The sequence below is a fragment of the Polypterus senegalus genome, chromosome 6 (assembly GCF_016835505.1).
Source record: "Polypterus senegalus isolate Bchr_013 chromosome 6, ASM1683550v1, whole genome shotgun sequence".
Classification (NCBI taxonomy): domain Eukaryota; kingdom Metazoa; phylum Chordata; class Cladistia; order Polypteriformes; family Polypteridae; genus Polypterus; species Polypterus senegalus.
The window spans coordinates 35,942,079-35,962,164 of record NC_053159.1 but is presented as its reverse complement, the minus strand read 5'-3'; the positions used below and the strand labels follow the sequence as shown (position 1 = coordinate 35,962,164).

Sequence of the window (20,086 nt, the reverse complement as noted above, 5' to 3'; positions counted from 1 at the left end):
ATGCCTGTCTAGGCTTGGATGAATTTTTAGTTTCTTTTGCTTTCTTTCTGAGCCCCTTTCCTGCTGGTAATGTTTATATATGCTTTCATATACTGTAAATGATCCCCCTTGGGTTGAGTAAATACAGGATACCTTGAAGTGATAAAAAAATAAGAGAAAAAAATAACACCGTTGCTAACAGAGTTCTGCTTCAGACGTCCATCTCACATAACGGACAAGACCAACTCTGCCCTTCTTCACCTGAAAACGTAGCTCTATTTTCACTCTGCTATAGGCATGGTCACGGTCGTGAAGAAAACTGAAATCATAAGAAGGTTCATTCTTATGTCACATGTTTATGTTGTTTATCTTTACTTCCTGAAGATATTATAACTTTAAAACAATTAAACAAAGTAGGCATTAACAATAAAATGTATTATACAAAATTAAATGCAAAACCAACTTCGGTTGTATCATTCCTCCTGTGTGCTTCTCTAAGTGAGGGATGTATTAGAACATTAGAACATTAGAACACTCTAGACGAGAACAGGCCATTCAGCCCAACAAAGCTCGCCAGTCCTATCCACTTGTTTCCTCCAAGAAAACATCAAGTCGAGTTTTGAAAGTCCCGAACGTCTTACTGTCTACCACACTACTTGGTAGCTTATTCCAAGTGTCTATCGTTCTTTGTGTATTGACCTGCAGTGCCACTGCACCATACGTCACCACAAGTCTACACCAGTACTTTCAGGGCAGAAGTGACATCACCATATGTCTAGACCAGTTGATTGGTAATAAATATTTATAGGTCATCACAAATTAAATTGATTGACATGCTAACCACACCAAACCCTAACCTTAACAAAACTAACCCCAAAGATTAATTATCCCCAAATCTTAGCCATTTATCCTACACGTTAACCATACTAATCTCTAACCTTAACTTCCATCCTGTAACTGCTGGTCTAGAACTGCTGGCACCGACCTGCGGTGACATATGGTACTCGGCTCTGCAGTTGGATATTATTGCTAAATGTGGCAGTTTCAAATCATCCTGCAGGCTAAAATATGTCTTCTTCTTCTTTTTTTTTTCTCAGGTGGAGTGGTGGCTCTGAGGCAAGGGATCTGCACTGGCAATCGGAAGGTTGCCAGTTCGAATCCTGTAAATGCCAATAGGGACTCTGCTCTGTTGGGCCCTTGAGCAAGGCCCTTAACCTGCAATTGCTGAGTGCTTTGAGTAGTGAAAAAAGCGCTATATAAATGCAAAGTAGTATTATTATTATTTTTCTTTTGACTGCTCCCATTAGGGGTTGCCACAGCGGATCATCTTCTTCCATATATTTCTATCCTCTGCATCTTGTTCTGTTACACCCATCATATAAAAAGATGTCTATCCTTGTTAATTAAACACGAGTAGTGCAAACTTAAAAAGTTTTTTAACAGCCATTGTAACTGACACCTTAAACAGATTCCTAAAATTAATACAATTTTACAAACTGACATAAAGTAAGATCAATAAACTGTGATGTGCATAGGCTCTTCATTATAAATTTTGGAGAAAGCGGGCAAAAAATTGATAGGCTACAGTAAAAAATAATCCAGCAGCAATAATAATAATAATAATAAAGGATAAGAGGCACAGAAGCTAAAAATTAAACCATAAAGATAGAGCAGGACTGCAACTATATACTTTGAATACTTTGCTAAAGACCTCCCTGCTTTAAATGCGTAATGGCAACAGCTGTGAGAAACCAGGACAGATTTTGTGACAATGCCCTTCATAAGGTATGCAATATCTATTTTTGGAGCCATCCATCTGGTATGGAATTCGTTCCATGCAGTTTAAAAATTATGGCCCGGGCAAGCTTGGGGCCCACCCAGTAAGTGAGGCCACTCAGCTGCAGGTAACACATTCAATCATTCCTGCTCAGGAATGGGAAAGTGCAAAAACAGTGGCAAGAACTTGAACCCAGAGCTGTGAGACACCATTTACCACTGTGGCTTCAGGCCTAAAAGTGAATGAGGCACTTCTCATTTCTGCTCAAGGGGCGCAGAGTGTTAAATTAAAAACTGTTCAATTTCATGTCAAGTGGCACTGCAGTTAGAGCTATTGCCTCACAGATCTAAAGCATCAGGTTCAAAATGTGGCTGAATGGTATATATGGTGTGGACGGCAAGTTTACATGTTCTCCCCACAACTCTAAGTCTTTTCCTGCCCCACCTCAAATGTGCCCATGTTACGTTACCTGGCAACTTTAAACTGTGCCATACAGTTTTTACTATGATCGACTGGTGCCCCATTCTGATTTGGCTTCTGGATCCATTGCTGCTGGAATTGTCTCTTTACTGCTGCACCTTTGATTCAGTTCAATCAGGTATGGATGCATGGATGATTTTTATTATACTGTAATAGTGACTGACCATGGCATTGACATTTGCTTGGAGCAAGTTTCTGATGCGGTGATGCGAAAGAGTGCTGCCAGTCTGTATCATGAGTGATTATCTTGACACATAAATGGAGCATTGGATGACAAGTAGGTGGTCTAGCAAAGCCTCAACCATATTGATTAATGATATGTTCAAAGTGAACCCTGGGAAGGGTTACTTATAAAATTATCATGCAGTATGCTATACGGTTATTCATCTTCCAGCCAGGAGCATGGCTTCAGGTGGACAAATGGGTGGTCAGCAGACTCAGCACTCACCCAATGAAAAATGAATCAAAACAAAGTTTGACCTTATCTTGGCATTTAGTTGCCCTCCTTACATATCCAACTCCATACCCCAGAATGGCATTCTAGTAACACCACTGCTTACAGGATGGCTTGTATAAACCCATAACCACCAACTCTGGTGTTCTCCAACTGCATAGCTCAAAGAGAACATGGCTTCAGTAAACAGATAACATTCCAACATGAAAGTGGGTTCTTTATTTAAGCACAGCCCTCTCGAGCTTGACCTTCATCCATCCACCTGCATTCTTCTAAGCGGTTAGGTGAGAGCAGTTCTGCAGTCTACAATTTAAATACAAAATTGCAGATGGATAGTCTGCCTCTCTTGACACTTCTAGAATGCGTTGGTGTGTGCTCTATATGGTCATGCCCACTTCACATCATTTAACCATCCCACCATTTACTGACCTTCCTTAATAAGTTCTTGGGCTCTCTGGTAGCCAGTGTACATCCCAACAGCGTTATACTGAAGGCAGGAACCAACCCAGTTTCCTGCTCCATGGTACCACAAGGCAGAAACACTTACACCAACAAAGTGCAAACCAACCCATGATTTGATTCCAGTTCAATGGAGGAAAACAGAGCACCTAAGAACACTCTCTGACACAGGCAAAATGCAAACTGTGGCATGATTTGACTAAACCAAAGTATTTCCAGGAAAACAAAGAAAACACAGACAAGATGGAGACCAGTTCAGAATTTGAACCCATTGTCCAGTGAGGCACCAATGCCAACCCCTTTGTTGCACCGTGCGATGTAACCTCACATAGGTGTGTGTATGTATCTGTTTTTTTCATGTTGTGCAGGTTGCAGTAGGTATTGCGGAACACCTGTCCATCTGCCAAGTGTACATGATACAGTCTTTGGCGTCAGCTGCCTGGCTGACAACAGCTGGTTTGCAATATCCATTTCTTTGTATTCTGATTGCTTCTCCTTCATCTAAGCGTGAAATTGGTTTGGCTGGCACTTTGAAGTTTCAGTTTGTATCTGCTACTTTGTATACTTGGGACAATGGACAGGTGGCAGCAGGTCATTAACAGATAGGCTGGGACCTTGAAGTGGTGCCGTTGGGCTTCTGCATTCTCCAGATAGACTGATGTTACAGTGGGTCTGTATTCCACTAGCTTCACTAGTCAGTGACTTTGCAATTTGTGTGGTGGATTTCTCAACACGACCATTCATTTGAGGGCAGTACAGACTTGCTATAACAATCATTGCTAAAAAGGTTTAAGTCATAGATAGATAGATAGATAGATAGATAGATAGATAGATAGATAGATACTTTATTAATCCTCAAGGGGAAATTCACATATTCCACCAGCAGCATACTGATAAAAACAATATTAATTAAGTAAAAATGCAGTGTAAGTTAAAAAATACAAGGTGGAGAATGCAAGGCAGGTATAACAGACAATAACTTAGTATAATGTTAATGTTTACCCCCCCGGGTGGAATTGAAGAGTCGCATAGTGTGGGGAGGAACGATCTCCCCAGTCTGTCAGTGGAGCAGGATGGTGACAGCAGTCTGTCGCTGAAGCTGCTCCTCTGTCTGGAGATGACCCTGTTCAGTGGATGTAGTGAATTCTCCATGATTGACAGGAGTTTGCTCAGCGCCCGTCCAGCTTCATTCCTACAATAGAGCCTGCCTTCCTAACAAGTTTGTCCAGGTGTGAGGTGTCCTTCATCTTTATGCTGCCTCCCCAGCACACCACCGCGTAGAAGAGGGCGCTCACCACAACCGTCTGATGGAACATCTGAAGCATCTTATTGCAGATGCTCAAGGACGTCAGACTTCTAAAGAAGTATAGTTGGCTCTGTCCTCTCTTGGACAGAGCATCAGTATTGGCAGTCCAGTCCAGTTTATCATCCAGCTGCACTCCCAGGTATTTATAGGTCTGCATTCTCTGCACACAGTCACCTCTGATGATCACAGGGTCCATGAAGGGCCTGGGCATCCTAAAGTCCTCCAACAGCTCCTTGGTTTTGCTGGTGTTCAGGTGTAGATGGTTTGAGTCGCACCATTTAACAAAGTCCTTGATTAGGTTCCTATACTCCTCCTCCTGCCCACCTCTGATGCAGCCCACAATAGCAGTGTCGTCATCGAACTTTTGCACGTGACAGGACTCCAATTTGTATTGGAAGTTCGATGTATATAGGCTGAACAAGACCAGAGAAAGTACAGTCCCCTGCGGCGCTCCTGTGTTGCTGACGACAATGTCAGACCTGCAGTTCCTGAGACGCACATATTGAGGTCTGTCTGTAAGATAGTTCATAATCCATGCCACCAGGTATGAATCTACTCCCATCTCTGTCAGCTTGTCCCTAAGGAGCAGAGGTTGGGTGGTGTTGAAGACTCTAGGGAAGTCCTGAAACATAATTCTTACAGCACCACTACCTCTGTCCAAGTGGGAGAGGGATAGGTGTAGCATGGAGATGATGGCATCCTCCACTTCCACCTTCTCCTGGTATGCAAACTGCAGTGGGTCGAGGTTGTGGCGGACCTGTGGCTTCAGGTGGTGAAGCAGCAGCCACTCCAAGGCCTTCATCACATGCGATGTCAGAGCGACAGGCCTGAAGTCATTCAGCTCACCAGGACGTGATAACTTTGGGACTGGGGTGATGCAAGATATTTTCCAAAGCCTCGGGACTCTCCCCTGTTCCAGGCTCAGGTTGCCAGCAGTCATGGCGATACTCCATCTGGACCTGCTGCTTTGCTGACACAAAGTATCCTCAGCGCTCTGCTTACCTGGGCTGCTGTAATTGTGGGTGGGGGGAAACTCTCTCCTATTCTGGTATCAGCAGAAGGATGGCTGGAGGATGCAGTATTCTGAGGTGGAGTGAGAGTGAGTTAGGGTGGTGAAACCTGCTAAAAACGTTTTTCATCAGGTTTGGTTTCTACCTGTCTCTCTGGATGGAGGCACCTCGCTTCTAGCTGCAGCCAGTGATGATCTTCATCACATCCCACACTTCCTTCATGCTGTTATTCTGCAACTTTTACTCGAGTTTTCTCCTGTACTGCTCCTTTGCCGCCCTGAGCTGGACTCGGAGTTCCTTCTGCACACACTTGAGCTCATGCTGATCACTGCCTTTAAAAGACCCTTTCTTCTGGTTCAAAAGGAACTTGATGTCACTTGTAATCCATGGCTTGTTGTTAGCATAGCAGCGTACTGTTCTTACTGGAACTACAATGTCCATACAGAAGTTAATGTAGTCAGTAGTGTCATGTTAGGTGCTGACGGGTACTTATAATTTGTGAACCATAATTGTGGATTTTGTGCTGAAAAAACAGTTGAGTTCACCCTAATTATGGTCTGGGTGGTGTTTGTATGTTCTGTCCTTGTGTGTGCACAGTTTTCATGTGTGATACTCTGGTTTTGCTCTCACATGTCGAAGATGTTCATTTTAGGATTGTGTGGGGGAGATACTGTACTTCCTTGCAAATTCTACCTTCATATGGAAAAGATACAATAAATTATACGTATATTTTCATACCGTATACACTCAGATATGGAAAATAAGTGGAAGAGACAGAAGTATTTGCAGGTGTGATGCGGTTGAGAAAAGTAGCTGACTGGCTTGTCTGGAGTCATATGGGAGAGATAGATAATGGCTGAAATGATTATACCACGTACACAGAGTATTTGTATGTCAGTCAGTCAGTCTCTTTCTAATCTGCTTAGTCCTGAACAGGATCATGGAGGGTGCCGGAGTCTATCCCAGCTAGCATAGGGCTCAAAGCAGGAACATTCCCTGGACAAGCCACTAGTTCATCGCAGGGTGAACACACCTCAGCCATACACTATGGCCAATTTAGTATCGCCAATCCACCTAACCTTCCTATCTTTGGACTGTGGGAGGAAACCAGAGCACCTGGAGTAAACCCATGCAGACATGGGGAGAACATGCAAACTCCACTCAGAGATGGTCCAGGACATGAACCGTGGTCTCCTTACTGCAAGACAGCAGCGCTACCACTGTGCCACCTTGCTGCCCATATTTGTATGTACGTGTTTATATCCTCCCCTTGGGGCAGCAATTACTGCTATTGCCTCACCAGTCCAGGATCTTGAGTTCAAATTCTAGATGGGCTGTAAATTTTGCATATTCACCTCATATTTGTATTGTTTTCCTCCCACATCCTAAAAATGTATAACTTAGCTAAACAGGCAACTCCAAATCAGTCCTGCATCATGGGTTTAAGAGTGTGTGTGTTGTCTACAATGACTGTTTTCTGCCTTGCACCCAAGCCTGAATGTTCATCCACAGTCTGAGAACCCAACATAAAAAGTGAGAATGAAAACTAAGATGAGTGTGGTTATGAGCAATGCCTCACGTCCTCTTGGTGACACACAGACACCAAGGACTTTCAGCCAATAACTCATTCAGCAGGTGTGCCAGGTCTTCCTTATACCAACGGGAACATGCCTGCATGACAACTCACTGTGACTGTGACTGCCCAGTCAGAAGTTTTCTTCCTTTTTAGTCATTCTAGTGTGTGTACTGACCATAGTGTTTGTTTATTTATTTATTTATCTATTTATTTATTTGTTTATTTATTTAATTCATGATTTTCACCCCCCAGGACAAATAAAATTCTGTCTGTCTATCTACTCTCAACAAAGTGTTCCAGATCCTCAGCACAAGTGCTCCACAGGGTAATGTGCTGAACCCCTTTCTGTATTCTTTGTTCTCCTCTTACTGTTTGGTCAGACAGAGCTCCAATGCCATCATTAAATGTGCTGATGACACTGCCACCATCATAGACCAACAGTGCTGAGATGGCTTACAGAAAGGAGGTCTACCTGCTCACTCCATGGTGTCAGAACAAAAAACCTGATTCTTAATGGCAGCAAAATCAAGGAGATGATCATAGACTTCAGGAAGCAGAAGGTAGACCACACTGGCATCTGCATTGGATGGGATAATGTTGAGAGGCTGAGCAGCTATACATTTATTGGAGTGACCATAACTGATGGACTGATGTAAGCATAATACATTATGGCTCTTGGTAAAATAAAAAAGGCTCACCAGAACCTTTACTTACTTAGACAGCTGAGGCCAGCTCCAATTGAGGTAATATGGTGTAGTGGTTAAGGCTTTGGACCTCAAACCCTGAGGTTGAGGGTTCAAATTCTGCTATTGATACTGTCATTTGACCTGCCTAAGCTCCAACTGAAAAACCAAAAGACCAAAATGTAACTAATTGTATCATAAATGTTGTAAGTCGCCTTGGATAAAGGTGTCAGCCAAATAACTAAATGTAAATTAAGCAGCTTTCTCGTGCTGGTTCATTCCTCAAGACAGTAGATGGCAGCCAACCCAGGCTGGGATCCCTGCACAGATATCAACATGGCGTTCTGAGTATTATAGTCTCAGGGGACAGCCCTGTTGGGTTCTGTTAGGTTCTCCAGGAGGATGTGCTTTAAAGCTGCAGCTTTATACCACTGGAAGCACTCCTGGGATAGGATAAAAGGAGCAGCCTCGCTTCAGTCTGGGAGCCAAAATTGGGAGAACGCTTGGACAAAGCTTGCTGGAGCAGTGGAGGAGAGAATGCGGAGAGACAAAAGAAAAAAAAGAATATTACTGTGTGTTGAATTGAATTGTACTTGTGGGTGTGCTGTGGGAAACTCTTGCCAGTGAAGAGTTTTACACAAAAAAGAAGCCTTGGAACTGAAGCACTTCTATCCGAGCCTGTGTGTGTTGGGTGTTTGGGGGATCTGCAGTGCCCCTTGGTGGCCAGAACATACACATGCTAACAAACTGGACTTGACATTTCACCCCCTGTTTTGAGCCATCCCTCAGCTTGTCTCTATTGGTCTGTTGCCCTCAAGTTTCTTTCTATTTCCTTGTCTTTGATTCTAACCCCTGACATACCATTCTGTCTTGACGCCTCTCTACCTTATCAGTAGAAGATTTACTCCTTGGTCAATTTCAGTGCTAAACTAACACTAGCCCTTTTCTGGCACCAGCTCACTCTCTGTTTTTTTTACAATCTACCTCTCTTCAGACTTCCCACACTAAGGATCAATGGGTCATCCAGCAAGTATGTAAATATGTGGATAGCTGCTGTGTTCTGATATACAGCTGGATGTTCTGAGATCGCTAACAGGGGATGTGTGCCTTCCTGGCTTGGCTGTCTTGCCTAATAAACAGTGCTGGCTAGCTGGCCCAGTCACTGCTTGATGTCTGCTCCTACAGCAGCAGAAGTACTGATTCCTGCTATCTTTATTTACTAACGTTCTTACTGAGAGTGACTGGGGTGGGGGTGGGGGTCTCTTTCTGTCTTTTTTCTTATATATTCTAAAATGTTAAAGTTTTACAAATCCCCCTTCTATTCTACTGTATTATACTTTTATAAAAATTGGATGACAAGACATGACACACTTTTTTCTTAATAGGTCTTTCATTTTATACGATTATTGCAGATGAAACAACATGAATATTTTCATACTAGCCACAGGGGAGCATTAACCTCAAAGGGACTGGGCAAAAATATGGACAAGCTGCTTACCACGGCTGGCACTGTTTCAGAGCCTCATTTCTCATCTTTGCCAGGCCCTTCTTGATCTTAAAAATTTCACTGGAGCTAATGGAGACCGACTCCTTCGTTCTCAGGACCCTTCTAACATGAGAGAAAGTCATGTGTCCTGCCCTTCTTTGATTCTACAGCAGATCAAAATGTCAAGGTTTTCTTGAATGCCTTCCTACTTTTCAATTTCTTGCTGAGTGTAAGCCAAAATTAAACAGAAAAATGGACAGCATCCAAACTCTGTGTTGAATGTGCTTATTATAGATAACCTCCAGTGAACCTGCTGTCTTGGTATTCTGATATAGCTTGTGTGAAAATGAAGAAGTGTACTTGGACAAGCATGGGTATGAGGCCAGGCCTTATAGTGCTTGGTTCTCAAAATTAATGTGATCTGGGAGATAAGTTCAGAAGTGTATGACAAATAAAAGAAAAGTTTTCAAGGAGGATTTGTCAGGTCCTGTTGGTAGGGAGAGACCTTATACAGTGTAAGGGATGGTCGGCAGCCTTACCCAGCTGGGACACCCTTGAGATGGAAGGACTGGGGGAGAGAGTGTGCACTCTGGAGCACTAGGTTCACCGACAAAAGCGCAATAGACATATGCGCCCCGACAAAACCGCGACCGACCAATGAGCGCCGACAAAGCCGCTAACTGGTTTTCGACAAATGCACACCGACAAAATCACCACGACAAAATTGCGAGAGAGGCCAAGAGAGTGGGAGCACAAGGTAACTGAAGTTTAATGTTTTATTGCTGCAATCCTTCCTACATATGCAAGGCGTGATCTTAAGGACTATCTGTGTGCCATGCTGATGGCATGCCGCGTCTCATAATATTGACTTCTAAAATAAACATTATTATATATGCTTTAAACTAGTAATTCATATTTAATGAAACTTTTGTGATTTTGTCGGCGCAATTTTGACGGCGCATTTTAATCAGCGCTATTTTGTCGACGCTCATATGTCTTTCACGCAAATGACGGGTCACAGAGCACTATATGGCAGCCCCCCTGGGTTGCAACGGTTTCCTCAGATTCCCACAAGGCAGCTTGGGGCATGGAGTTCTTCAAATCAGCCTTGTTGAGTTCTGTGGGTACCACAAGGGGGTGTTACAGGGACTGGGGAGCCCTATTTCTCATGGGGTTTTTGTTTCCCTCGAGAAGTGCTTTTGAATAACGTGTGTGGAAGAGTGGAAGTACTCCCAGGTGGGAGATAAAAAGAGCTGCCTGCCTCATATGGACGAGCCAGAGTCGGGTGGAAGATGGATGAAACTTTGAGAAGGAGTGGAGGAGGCAGTGAAAAAGAGAGGGAAAGACAAATAGTTGTGCTTTATTGTGCTTATTGTATATACTTGTGACTGTGGTGGTAGAAAATGCTTGTCCAAGAAGAGTTTCCCACAAATTTGCCTTTGCCTTTAATACTTGTGTCTGTGCCTGTTTGTGTTGGGTGTTTGGGGAGCTGGAGCCCTCCCTGGTGTCCACTACAGGGTGACAGGAACCTGTACTTGGACTTAATCTCCTACTAACTCTCAAATCTTAGGACTTTTTATTGCATGTGTGGGCACATCAGTCAGGTTTTAATGGTGTCATAACACTCCTTTCTAACAAGCTTCAAGAAGTTAACATGTCACCTGGCCTCAATCAGCTAGATTTATCCACTCTCTGACCTTGCAACTGTCCTCAGGTGTTTGGGTAATACTTCCTAGGCAGATCCTACCCCGTGTCCTGGTGAGGAGAGATGTCAAGGATGCACCAGGTAAGCACAGGGGTGCCCCAAGGACTGGTGCTGGGCCCTCCCTTCTTCTCTTTATACACCTCCTCCTCACCATCATTGAATTCCATTTGTGTGCTAATGATACAAAACTGTACCTCTCATGCATTTGTCAAAATCATTTTACAGTTAAATAAGTTGTCCATGACCATCACATATTTCCCTTCAGGATCCGATACTACATCTGATGCTACAAATGAGACTGTTCTATGTATGAAAATTCCCACACCTCTAGTTTTCTAGAATAGAACATTTGGCCAGTCCAGTCCTTTTGCAGCTGGAACTGATCCTTGCTTAGTAAGTGGGTCTACTGTAAAAATACTATTTTAGCATTTAAACCTGTTAGGTGAGAGAACACTTTTTTCTCTTTAATTCGTGATTCAGGCCTTTAACATTCCAGCTCACAAAGTTAACTGTTCCATCATGGAGGCATTGATTCTGAATTTTTGAGGTTATTTCATAGTCTTAACTAGAAGTGAGACAGCTTTAAACTTAATTTTCTATTTCCCGATGAGTTATTGCCATGCAGCCTATTTTGTTACGTTGGTAGTTATAATTATAAGGATTAAAAGGATAGATTAGGTATAGATATAGCCTGCTCTCTTTCTCTCACCTCTTAACCCCCCACCCTCCCATTTTGCTTCCCCATGTGAGGCTAGACCCCACTTCACACAGTCCCGGTCCTCTGACATACCCAGAGACAGAGCACGTCCAAAGCAAAACAAGCCCCAACACAGGATTAAAAAACAGAGATACCTATTGCCAATATAGTCTACATACTATATGCCTAAAATATAATCATTTACAAACTATAAATTTAAAATATAATCTTCAGCAATCTTAAAGTATTAAGATAATAAACCTGGGGAATAGTGTTAAAAAGCGGTCCAGAATAAGCATAGTAAGTCTTGATGCAATGATAACAATAACAATAAACCAAGGGTATGATGTTAAACAGTCTCCTTTAGGGTATTAGAAAAAAAAATAAATTAATAAAAAAAAAATAAAAAACAAACACACACGTCTATAACTGTAATGAAAACATAAACAGATAGCATCCGAGTAATAAAAAGGATGTACTGTATAATTATAATACCCGTATCATTACAAATGGCTCAGACAGTAGGTTATATATCCTTGCCATGTCATGACAGGCTACGACTCACTATTGTGTTTCAGAATAGTGCCGGGATCAGCTTTCTTAATTCCTTTTCTGCTTCTTCCTTCCTGGCGAAAACATAGAATTGGCCTTGCACTTCCACTTTCAGTTTGGCATCGGCTTGCCGTAATCGCTGTTTAATGTTGTAGAAGGCTGTGCGTTTAGCAGCTGTTGAGGGAGAGAAATCAGGGAAAATACGAATGTGGTTCTTTTCATATATAATCTCTTGCTTGTGTCTGAGGAGTGCCATCACCTCTATCTTAAATAATAATCTCTCGAAGCGGATAATAAAAGACCCAGGTCTAACGGTATTTGATCCGCGTATGCGATAAGAAGCTGCTATCTGTCATCCTGTCTTTGTTGTCCACCCTATTGACTAGTGGTGCTGTTGGCTTGGCCTGTCAATCGCTTCTACTTTGTCCTTCATTTGCATAAAGCCTGTTCTTAGTGCAGCACAGTGCATACATACTATTAATAAATATCAATAAAAAAAAAAATGGGCCAACTAATGTTCAATTTGTCACCAAATTTCTTTCAAATTAGTCAAAGCATTTTTGACATTTTGGGGTACTGAGTTTTTCACCTCTAAATATTGGTATAATAAAATTTCTTTTCTGAGCAGATATCTACTGGCTTAGACATACAACCATGCTAAATTTAATCTTTTTAACTAAATGGGAAACAGTGTTTTAGTTGAAGAGTGTGAGTGAGTGAGTGAAAGAGTCAGTCGAATTTGCATTATACAGACGTGGACAAATTTGTTGGTACTTCTTCATGAAAAAAGAAGAACCCACAATTGTCTCTGAAATAACCTGAAACTGACAAAAGTAATACGTACCCATCATTGTTAATTCTGTATTTAACAAACATCAGACTTTGCTTTAGAGTTTTGATTCAACAGAATATTTCAAATAATAACACAAATGTAAATGGCATGGAAAAAAATGATGAGACCCTTAACCTAATATTTTCTTGCACAGACTTTAGTGGTAATCACTGCAAACAAGTGATTCCTCGAGCTCTCCATGAGACTTCTGAACCTATCAACAGGTCGTTTGGCCCACTCTTCCTGAGCAAACTGCTCCTGCTGTGTCCGGCTTGAAGGGGGTCTTCTCCAGATTGCATGTTTCAGTTCTTTCCATACATGTTCAATGGGATTCAAATGGGGCTCATAGGAGGCCACTTCAAAATAGTCCAATTTTTTGTTCTCCGCCATTCTTAGGTGCTTTCAGCTGTGTGTTGAAGGAGACAGAGCTTTCTGACACTGGGCAGTACATTTCACTTCAGAACGTCTTGATAGTCTTGAGATTTCACTGTTCACTGCACATACTCAAGGCACCCCTTGCCATATGCAGCAAAGCAGCCCTGAAAAATTCTCCTCCATGTTTAACGGTAGGTATGGTGTTCTCTTCTTCGAAAGTTTATTTTATTCGTCTGTGGACATAGCACTGGTGTGACTTGCCATAACACTTCAGTTTTGTCTCATCTGTCCAATTGACATTCTCCCATTTTAGCAAATTCCAGTCTGGCTTCTATTGAACTCATTGTCTCACTCACTCAAAAATCAACGTACGGTGCAATCAGCCGCTGACGGACCTTGACTTTAGAATTCAGCTTGTATCTCTTTGGAAGTTGTCCTTGGCTTTTTGTTTGCCATTCTCATTATCCTTCTGTCCATTCTGGGGTTGATTTTCCTCTTGCAGCCATGTCCAGGGAGGTTATCTACACTTCCATGGACCTTAAAGTTCCTAATAATATTTGCAACTGTTGTCACAGGAACATCAAGCTGCTTGGAGATTCTCTTTTAGCCTTTGCCTTTAAAATGCTTGTCTATAATTTTCTTTCTGATCTCCTCAGACAACTCTCTCCTTTACTTTGATGATACCAAAGAGCAGACTACATTTCTCTATTTAATTCAGCTCAGCAACTGACTGTACGGTTGGTGACATGGTGTGATACTAAATAAAGAAAACAACTAGCTTGGAAAATCACTCGAATCCAGTTATTTATGATCTTTTCTAGGGGTACCAACAAATGTGTCCTGACCATTTTAGAAAATCTTTGTAGAATAAGCAATACCTGATCTCTTTTCACATTTGCTTTACTGTATTTGTTGACATATCAAAGGCATGCAGGTATACACAGGACAACTGCATTTCATTTTATCACTTTTCAGGAGATAAGCAGCATTTTTTCAATGAGCCGTAAGGGTAATGACACATTTGTGCATGTCTGTACATATACTGTAGATGCGAAGACACTTCTTAGGTTCTGTGCTGATTGCCAACCACTAAGGTCTGCTAATGAAAGTCATCTAGTGATGCCACCTCTGCATGGCATCTGTTAGGTATGAAGAATAGACAAAGTCCAAAAAAAGTTGGAGTGTCAACCTGGTCATTCCATTTTAATAACAAATAAAAAAAAAGGCTCTTAGCAGGGAAATAAACAGCCACTTAAAGGTGCAAGACCAAAAACTTAACATAGGGGAATCTGATGGCTCTCTACTAAGGGTCTCCTGGTGGAGCTCCGTCCTGCAGTGGCCTCAGACTGAGACTGAGACGCCTCATTCCAGATGGTTCGAAGTGGAAGGGGCGGGGCATTGTGGAGCATTCAGGGCGGAGTCACTCACCCTCAAGGGGTGTCTTCTTGGAGCTGTGAAGGCAAGAGACAAGACATTTAGGGAGAGCGCCCTCTCTCGTCCTGGAGTGGTATTTCATATCTGATCCGAGCCAGCAAGGTGATCCACAGATACACATGCGTGACACCTCAAATCCCAATTCAGACGAGTAGCTCCTAGCTGGTGGAAAAAGCTGCCCACTTCCATTTAAAATGCTGATTCCTTCAGTGCATTGAAGAAGTATCTAAAGACTCTGTCATTTGGTGAATTTCTGTCTAATTGATACTGACTGAATTGTAATTATCTTGTATTTTTTTCCTGCAATCTTTACTTGTTCTGATCAATTTTGTAACCTTGTTCTATAACTCAATTTGTTTTAATTTAATCAGTTATGTTTTCCCTTTTCTGTAAGTTGCTTTGGATAAGCAAATAAATGTAAGTGTAAGTTATTCTATAATGTGACCCAGGAGCACACTGATCAGCACTGATGCTTCATGGATCCAGCACCTACTTATTGTGGTCATTAAGTTCAGTCTCGGGGTGCCCACAATGCCTCCAGGTTTTTGTTCCAAACAGTTTCGTAATTAGCAGCCACCCCTTGCTGGTAACAAAACTTGGCAATTAATGCAATCGTTTGTTAGTTGTTTTAGTCATCCATGACGAAGCTTTATTTATGTATAATTTCCTTTTCTGAGAATTTTATGTGTACGTTTTTTGAACCAGAACTGATTTGTACTTCTTGGTCCTTCCCTTTTCTCTCTCATGCAATTCTAAACATTTTCTTAACATTGACACTTCATGATTACATATACACGGGTTTTAATGGGACCAGGTTAGATGCAGAGCCGGCACTTCCTTTGGATATTTTCTTGTCTCCATTCCTTGACTTGTGCTTTTCAGAGAGTTTCTGGGAGTGTTCTTTTGTCTTGATTATGTAGGTTTGTGTACGATACAGACTCACCAGATAGAAGAGGATTTATATTACAATCAGCAGAAACCCTCGGACTACAGACCGCTGAATTCCATTGAACCATAAAACCAATTCACTGCACCAGGCGTGTCATGTTAAAGTGGGTGAGTACTTATGCGAGCAATTACTTGTGTGTTTTATATCAGTAATCAGCTGTGGCCCTCACCAGGGGCCTCATGTATAAACGGTGCGTACGCACAGAAATGTTGCGTAAGAACTTTTCCACGTTCAAATTGCGATGTATAAAACCTACACTTGGCGTAAAGCCACGCACTTTTCCACGGTACCTCATACCTTGTCGTACACAAGTTCTCCGCTCAGTTTTGCAGACTGGCGGCACCCAGCGTCAAAGCAATGCTACTGTTCCTGTGTGGTTACTCCTTATTTTCCTGACGCGGCTTTATAAATACACTGAAACTAACTGCATATTGTTTATTAGTGTAATGCATCTGATTGCAATTAACTTGTAACAATATAATGGTCCAGGGAATAGCCATAGTATTCCAAATACCATAACTGCTTTAGCGTTTTTACTCTAACTGCACCTTCTACTTCTTTCAGCTGCTCCCGTTTGCCACAGCGGATCATCTTTTTCCATATTACTCTCACTGCACAACTCGGAGTATTTATATCACTGTATCTGAGTGTGAATCACAGCAGCAGCTGATCGGAAAGAGAATTATCGGTATACAGCTTCAAGCACGTTACCTCAGCCACGGCAAAACGTTTCAAAGCCATTTCTGTACGGACCTCGCTGTTCAGAAACAGTTTCATCCCAAGAACTTTAAATGCACTCAATCATTGCTCCTTGCAGAACTGTTTGTACTTATAAGTACAATCACCCCACTGTAAACTTGCACTACAGTTATAATATCGCACAACCTGAGCCACTTTATAAAGCGCATATTTACATATGATGACAATATCATTTTTAAGATGAAATGCAGCAAAATATGTTTATTAAATTATACAGATAAAACTTTAACTTCATTTAAATAATCTATATTCTTCACTGGGACTGGCGTGAAGGATAGAATAATTAAACATGTACTACGAAGATATTTCAATGTTCCTTAAACGTTTTGAAGAATCGGCGCTCTAAGCTTACAGATGGCTTAACGTCTATTACAGAGCTGATTGTATGGCGATCGGTTACTTGGTGAAAGAAAAGCAAGGACTGCAGGGTCGGCCATACCAATATATATTGAGCATAAAACAGAAACAGAAAATAATGACACAGCTAAAAACGCAGCGGCAAATTTCGACAAAAGTTAAACGTTTGTGTCATGAGGACGAGGTGGCTATGCAGTGTCCGCAACGGACGTGGCCATCCACCGTGCATAAGATAACATATTGACATTGGCGGGCAAGGAGCCACCGATTCTTTCTCTGCCTAGAGCCGCCCATGAGTACTGGTGCAATAAATAATTTCGTTCAAAGTCGCACACAATCACTGGGCTACAACTCGCCTTTTCACCGCGTCTTTGATATGTGACTTCTTTTTTATTTCTGGCACTGTGCGACTTTGTGAACTTGAGCTTTCAAGTTTCTCCAACACGCTATGTCACTCGATCAAGTTCCTTTTGTTGATTATACCACGGTTTATTTGAACAAATAGTATGTTTTTCCTTTGCCTCCAATAGGTATTCACTGAAATTCTTATATTTTCCCCCGTGCGTTTCCCATTGTCTTTTCACAGAAGGCTGAGCTTAAGGGCGATTTATATTGATTTGCATATTCAAAGAGGCGTAATTCTGGGAGGAGTTGGGCCGTTACATAAAGCGTGCGGCGTTTCTTTTCATGCTGACCGGGATTTATGTAGCGGAAGAACGTGGAAGTTGGAGTACGCACAGATTCCTGCATCTAAATTTTTCTGTGTGTAGGCACATTTTGGCTTTTGTGCTTACGCCATGTTATAGTGCGAGTTGTACGCACGGCGTTATACATGAGGCCCCAGGAGAGGTGTGAGAAGATTAAATGAGATATTTGTAATTACTTTAGATTTGTTTTCACTTTGAAATTGATTAAAAAGTCTTTCATTGTCAAAACAAATAATATAATAAAATGAAGTCCATGTATATTACAATGAAATGTGAAAACTTTCATGGGATTGAAAATTATAGATGCCTCAGAGGATGGATGGATGAAAGGGTGTCCCATTCCTTACCCAGCTAGGATACCATAATGGAAGGATGGAATTAATGGGGTCAATTACCATCTGGGACATCTTATGATTCCTGTCCTGATTGCGATGTCCGAAGGCAACTGGAACTGGCAAGAGAGGATGAAAGTGAGCAGGTCATCCCCCATTGCACTAGGAGGTAGTGTCCTTGCTGCTGGGGGAGGACCTCCGTGACTTCTTTATAACCTGATAGTACATCCAACTGGCTGCATCACCGAAACTGCTTTAAAAGGAATCCAGTGCCATAGCTCTGGGAGTCAGAGTCGGGAGGCAGCAGGCAAAAGTCAATGGAGGTGAGAAAAAGAAAAAAAGAAAGCACTTAAAGTCGGTGTTTTGTCTGGATTAATTGCTATTTTCAGCTGCATGGATTAAATAATTGTTTATTTGAACCTGGAGTTGTGTTGGGTTGTCTGTGTTTGGGCTTTGGGGGCTCCCAACTGGTCATGATCTTCTTATATAATATACTACCATGGCTGTCCGTTTGTCGGTCCAGGATTTTAAATCACCTGTAGCTCGCAAACTGTTTGACCTATTGACCTGAAATTTGGTACACATACACTATGTGACATCTACTGTCCGCTTTCGGGGTGATGATTTTTATTTTATTTTATTGTAGAATCAACTCTCGGCTGCATGTCAGCCGTGCGGCACATGTGTACAGGTGCCGTTCTCATCCCTACCACCTTCGCCATCACTTCCCCTACCTCTTCATATCTTAAATCATTCTTGAGGCAGATTGAAGTTAAATATTAAAGAAAACGTACTAAGTAATTACAACACAAACACTGACTTAATGAGGTTTAATGAGAAAAGATGCCGACGAAAGAAGAGAAGAAGCCAGCTGCTTGGGTGGAGAAATGAAGAGCTGCTCAGGAACCAGCAAGCACATCAACCTCTGAGCAAACGAATGCTAAACGTACAGAGAAAGAGGACGAAAACTATCAATGCTCAAGTCCAGTGTATTCACTGCACGTTATCGTGCAGTGCGCTGTTACTGGTACTTTTTATAAGCACTGTATGAACAGTCTGTGTGTTCTGTGTGTGTGTGTGTTGGGGGGGTAGGTGCCTGTGGTGGGAGGTTTCTATCCACATTCCAAGGACATCTGTGTTCGGTTGATGAGGGGCTCTGATGAATGTGGGTATGCGTGGGTATGTACATGAATGTGCCCTACAATTGACTGACATCCCATCTGGCCTTGGTATCTGCTTTTATGAGGGGCTGCTACGATGGTCTTCAGCCATTATTGTTTTTATATGCTTGAACAAATGAGTTTTGGAAACTAGATGAATTCCGTTGTTTGATTTATTCCTACATCCTTTCTCATCTGTCATGTAGCTGCTTCTTATCTCTTTGAGATCCATCTGGCAGACCCCCTCCTACCCCCAAAGTTTCATAGTTATGCCAAAATAAAAACTGCAGGCCTTCAGGCCTGATATAAAAACATTACACTACCTCATAGAGATTTATGCTATCCTACCCTGCAGATTCGCCTATCTTTTATATACAGCATTGTTCTTAATACTCTAATAAATACGTTTTAAAACTTTTATTTCCTTTTCTTGCTTCATTTGCAATCCAACACTTTAATGTACCTGCAGTTGCTGAATTTCATTGTACACCATACCTGTTTTAAAATTTGAACTGAGGGTAGCATAATGCTTAATAGATTCTGTGTCCTGGGCTTGAATCCCATGTCTGCCCATTGACTGTGTGAAGTTTGCATGTTCTTGTGGGTTTTCTTCCCACACCCTAAAGTTATGTGTGTTAGGTCAGTTTTTTTCAACCAATGTGGTGTTGCACAGTGGTGTGCCATGGAAATAACAGTGTAGCACACTTGGGTCTGAACCTTAGAGGGACGTGCCTCGCAGGTGGTCGAGACCTGTATGAGAAGGTTAGGACTTCATGGAGAAGCTGACATAAAAATAATTCATTCATTATTCATTATAATAATTCATTACATTTATATAGCGCTTTTCTCAGTACTCAAAGCGCTATCCACACAGGGAGGAACCGGGAAGCGAACTCACAATCTTCCACAGTCTCCTTACTGCAAAGCAGCTCTGTGATTGTTATGATGCAGACCCAGCATTTTGAGCACTTTAGACGCATCTACGGGCTGCTAGAGTGCATCTGCCTTGGGTGTGTG

At 42.0% G+C, this 20,086-nt stretch overlaps 1 long non-coding RNA gene across 1 annotated transcript; it reads left to right on the top strand.

Moving 5' to 3' along the window:
• Window positions 1-9,844: 9,844 nt before the first annotated feature.
• Window positions 9,845-18,285, top strand: LOC120530513. Its single transcript, XR_005633976.1, has 3 exons — window positions 9,845-9,967; window positions 15,726-15,861; window positions 17,881-18,285. It is a non-coding gene; the product is annotated as an uncharacterized LOC120530513 (long non-coding RNA).
• The last annotated feature ends 1,801 nt before the right edge of the window (window positions 18,286-20,086 follow it).